Raw genomic sequence first — 5785 nt, forward strand, 5'->3', positions numbered from 1 at the left:
CCACCAATAGGCCCATGGACGGGTACTAAAACACAAAATGAATGCAAAAATCTCTACGGAGTACTCCACGCAAAGCACATGTAAAGGAGCCATCCTGTTGATGGACGTCAAGAAGATGACGAACAAAACATTTCGGCCTCCTTGTTCCTGTTAGTGTCTGGAAATCCCCCCCCCCAACCGGAATGGGCTTTCTCTCCCTCGTCATGGCTCATTTTTCCCCTCTCAAATCCGCCTAATTCCTCTCACATTTACTCACTCTCCGGCGCATCGCAGTGAGACGCTCGTGTCCAGCTCGTGTTGCAAGGCATTATGAAAACAGAGCCCCCCAGTGAGCGGGATTAACAGAGAGGTTAATTAACTTATGTTGCGTCTGATCTCTGTTTGGTGATCAGACCGGACAGGTCCAGATTAACCTCAATCTGGCGAAAGACACTGAGAGCAGGCACCATAAGCAAGCGCGCACGAGTGTATGGGTGAGCGCTGATACCGAGGGGGGGGGGGGGCCCTCGGGCTTCAATAGGAATGTAGTGGCATGCATTATGCACGAGCACACACACACCTGCACAAACACATTAATCTATGACAGGTGGTACAACAGATGGTGTGTGTATCTCTTTCTGTGTCCGTCAGCTAGTTGCCATTTTTGCATTTACGTCAGCCCCCCCCACCTCCAAAATACACGCTGCAGCGGTTCATGTTTCAATGCCCCCCCCGGGGTTCATATCACCTCCAGCATCTCCCGTTCATCCTGGGAACTAAAAACGGATGTTCATCAACCAGCGTTTGCTCTTTAAATACTCTCTGCTCCATTCCACTCTGGCTGCTGGGGATGAAAATAATCAGACGGGGGGGGGGGGGTTCCAGGGTGACCAGCCAGCATGTCTAACTGTTGTGGTTTTGGGCTGGGGGAGCCACCCAGACCCAGGGGGATCCTTTCACCCAATGTAAGCAGAACAGTAAGAAAAAAAAGACTGATATTTAAAATAATCCTGATTTCTAAAAATACAAATATCATAATATAAACAAATATATGGACGCCTCATGTCAGCTAAAGTCCATCGTTGTCACTGTGCAAGCTTTCAGACAACCTTCCCGGTTGTAAATCTGTCGACCTTGCCTTTATTAAATCCACAACGGCTTCAAAATAGTTTGAGCAAAATATTCATTCAACTTACAGTCTGGACAGTAAACTCCAGAAACGTGTAAATACACATGAATGACATATTTACTCACACGTACATCATCTATCCATGTCAAATACAAATCTTTATGTCGACATGTATACCTACTACACACACACACACACACACACACACACACACACACACACACACACATATATATTAGTACTGGGCAACGATTACAATTTGTAATCGTGATTAATCGCATGATTCTCATTTTTCAGTTCAATGAATTATAAAGTAGTGTATTGTGCACTTTTATTTTAAAGTACTGCTATATGAACAACAGTGCAACAACATTTGGTTTGTAAACACTTTAAACACATCAGGTTCTTGTTAGCAGCAGTATTAACAATGTGATTAATCGCGATTAATCATTGTAATCGTTCCAGCACTAGTATATATATATAGTATGTTGTGGGTCATTCTTTCTTTTTGTGTATATTTAATATATATGTACACCTGTGTTCTCACAAACCTTGAGCTCTATGCCTGTTTCTATCCTGCAGTTGTTGGAACTGTGTCACATTGAGAGCAACTTAAAACTACTAAATGGCGTTTCCATACCGCTGAACTGAATTCTCAACTCCCGGATTCTGCTCTCAGTTATAGATTCGTAATAAACAGCGTGAACAAAACAAAACAAAAACTCAAGTAAATGACCGTGGTCGGGTTAGTAAAACATCACGGATTCACTTAAATAAGTATCTTTGTACGCTCATTTAAGTTACAGACGTAAATTAAAGTAGCTCAACATTGACTTCTACATTTCGCACAGGACACTAACAGCCGTCTCCACCCTGACCTCAACAATAAGACAATGAAAACTGTGATCTGGTAATCTTCAATGTTTCGATGCCATTGTACGGGATCGTCTGTCGGAGGCCAAACAGCTGAAAGCTTTAGAGCAAACAGATGTATGTGAAACGTTGAAGCTCCTTAAGGGCTTTTAGCTGAAATTAGCTTATTTTGGATGCACTGACAGGACGGAAGTGAACGCCTCAAAGGGCTCATCATACAAGCATCAATCAGCAGCCTCGGCGCACCGCGGAGACCTTGACACACAAACACAGACTTTTATGGCGGCAATCTAATCTGCTGGCTCTGCGTTCGGCTATCAATGATTGCTCAATCTCGTTAGCGCTGAGCGGCCGCCCCGGGTGGCACATGCAAATCTCCAGCCATCGACTCTGCAGCTTTTGATTACATACATTGGGTCAAGAAGAAAATGCTGAGCGGGCCGTTATAGAGAATGCAGATGAGGCTGAAGGTCTCGTGTATTGAGGAGTCAGTGGGTTTTATGCCCCGGGTTTGTTTCTGCAGGCGGGAGAGCGATCTGTGTGCATGTTCTGACTTTCACTCTTTAGGGGAGGAAATAACACAGATCAATGAATTCTTGATGCTTATTAATGGTTTCACAGCAGCACCGACCTGCTCACTTAAAAACATATCGTTAGTATGATATCAAGTCATTCAGTGTTTTACAACAATGAATCTTGTTTAGGGTTTTATAGGAATTATAAACTGACTGGACTGAATTATTATATTAATTATTACGAAAAGAAAAACATATTTCTGTTAATACCAACGTATTAACAGTCAATGATACAAGAAATACACCAAAGTGTCACTGTGGAGAAGCTACGAAGAGCAACGTTTTTACTATCTCAACTTCAATATGTATTTAATAAATAAATCATTCATTCAAATGGATGATTGATGGTGATTGATTATTGAAGCCTGCACTACGGAGGAGTGTTCCAGGGACACAGGAGCCATCTTGTGAAAACAGTAACCTTGACCAGAGGAACCGGGGTCTATATTTAGTTCCTGGCCCCAGAGAGCCGGCCGCTCTGTGGGTGGTACTGCTCCTCGTGTTGTTGTTTGGTCTTTATGGCTCTTCAGATTCGCTGGAAACACAGGATTGAGTGACTGTTAGTTCCCTCGTTGAGTTTCTCTGGGACTATGTGGTCAGGGCTATTAACACAACGCTGAGTTAATGTTAAGTGTAGATAACATAAACCAGGTATTTAATGTGTTTATGCAAGCTGACTTTCCTCATGTACTAAAATGAATGGCTGCCTGGAACACAAATCAAAACTCTAAATCTTGATGGGATACCCTGGACAATGGTCAGCATTGATATTACAATAAAAACATGCTTAACTACTGATAGGGGTTGGGAAGACTAGAATCAATGGGGGCTGCTGAGAGACTCCAGCTGTCACATTTTGCCAATGCATAACATTTCCTCCACATTCAGTCTGAGCACACCGCTGCACATTTGCTAATGCATCATCATACAACAGTACGTAGACGGGCCGTCCAGCCTGGGGAACGAACCCGGGTCCCTGTGAGGCCACAGCGCTAACCACTACGCCACCGTGCAGCCCACATGCTGAATGCTTTCACAGACCTTGAGCTGGACTGGGGACCACTTGATCTGCAGGCCGATGCTCGACCTCAGAGCTCAACTCCCATCGGTCCGTATGATATCTTTTCAAAAAAAGTGAGTTGTTTTTTTGTGCATTTTCTTGTCCAGCAACACGAGCAATGAGTGCGTCTGTGCAAGCCGCTGCGGTCTTTAGGCAACAAAACTTCTTTGTTAGGTTTAGGTTTGGGTTAAAATAACTAAGGAAGTAGAGTTCCTTAAGCGCGGAACTTAGGTGACATAAGTCAGCGTTGACTTCTGGTTACACACGGGAAGAACAACGGTCTCCTGGGTGAAAGTCCCCAACCCATCCACCTCCCTACGCTGACTTTATACCACATCAGCTGGCGATACCAGCTGTAGTGCGTTGCTTTTCATGGGTGTAGCTCCGAACAGCGTCTGTGAACAGCCTGACAGGTGACAGGGCGTGTGACAGCGTGGTCCGATGGAGCGACAGGTAGAAGAGTCAAAAGGTTTTAAACATGGTTTTTCATCCAATAGGTCAATTTCAAATTCGTTCCTTAGAATCATCGATTAGAATAAGTTTTTCAATTACAAGTGATGCAAATGGTTTGTTTGCTCTCAGATCATCAGTGCGTTGTGTCAGCATCACTTAAACATGAACAGTGGAATCTCTCCGTCGTCGTCTCCCCTCAGAGCTCCTGCTCCGAACCCGATACCTCGACCCTCAACTAGCGCCGTGAAGCCCCGCTACACCGCTGCTATCGCACCATTAACAGCAACGTCAGCAGCAGTGACGCGCGGCGATCCAGAAGCCGATGCGCACGTGCATTCGATCGAGAGATAGCGTGTCGTCATGGCGATTCTTGAGGACCTCCCCCAACAATGGCCGGATGGAAAAAGCCCGTCAGGGACGGCAGCGCTGAGGCAATGTTTGCCCAGCGGTCGGGGCTCGTAAACAGAGGGGGGGGGCTTTTGCAAGCAGCTGCAGAAATTCCAGGCTGCTGCGATTAAAAAGTAACACCCACATTGAGGGGGGGTGGTGTTCTAATGAAAAGAGACATTTGCAGTGAAAACAAGTGTGTCTCAATGGCGCATTGAGGCGAAGCTCACTTTTCAGAATACAGAATGAAAAAAGTCATAAGCTCGACACAGGAACCGGTGTGTGTGTGTGTGTGTGTGTGTGTGTGTGTGTGTGGGGGATTACATTGTTTTTGACTGAATTTAAAATACGAGCAGCTACTGATCCACCAGAGCGCTTAAAGAGCTGCTTCAATATCCAACTGTTTACAACAAAGTGCAGCAGTGGAGGACATTATAAATATATATGTGAAACTCTCTTCATGACTGCCTCGAGTCTTAACTGTCCTTCGTTGTATCTACTGTCTGTAAAAAATATGCTCCAAAGAATACTTCTGTATATAATACTCAAATATAACGCACAACTCTGATCACGGTCCGCAATTGTTTCTGAGGATCAACAAGAGTCAAAAGTGCAAATATAAAGTCTGTATGGAATACTTGGAGACATTCTTGGTCTGATTACTTGTTCTCTGATCGGGTACAAACATTTCTAACTTTGTATTTAGGCAAGAGTCTTTCATTTAAAAGAGAAAGGAGTTCCTCAACCACTCACATATATCACCTATTGTATGGACATGATCGTATCTCTGTTGCTTCTACCTGTGTACCTATTCCTGTCTTCTCTCTGTGTAGAAGTGCATTATTCAGAGCAACTTAAGAACCGGAGTGAGATCCCTTCTCTGTAAGGCTGCCTCTGATCATCAAGGTCTGACACAGGGCCCCTCTGCCAAACAGGACCACGCGGTCAGGGCCGGGGCTCGGTGGACACGGTTGTTCAAATGCAACATTTGTGATGAAGAAAATTGCCAATAGACACGCAGTGAGTCTGGGATTTTGGAGGCCCGGGGAGAGGTGGAGGGGGGGGCATTCCCCTATACCTGGTACTAGCACTGGAATGAAGACTTGTCCATGCCAGCTTGGCTGAACCAGACAACACACACACTTCAGATGCTCCCTTCCCTCGATCACTTCTTGTGTTTCCCCACCCCCACCCCCTCCCGCCCATGTGGCAGAACCACCGTATAACCGTAAGGAATGCCATTAAAGCGTTTCCAGTGACGGAGCACATTTGTAAAGCCAGCTACAGCTGTTAGATGAATACGTGGAGCCAAAGATCCTGGGGGGGAGG

This window comes from Anarrhichthys ocellatus, unplaced genomic scaffold (genome assembly GCF_004355925.1).
Source record: "Anarrhichthys ocellatus isolate YVR2014 unplaced genomic scaffold, GSC_Weel_1.0 scaffold168, whole genome shotgun sequence".
Taxonomy (NCBI): domain Eukaryota; kingdom Metazoa; phylum Chordata; class Actinopteri; order Perciformes; family Anarhichadidae; genus Anarrhichthys; species Anarrhichthys ocellatus.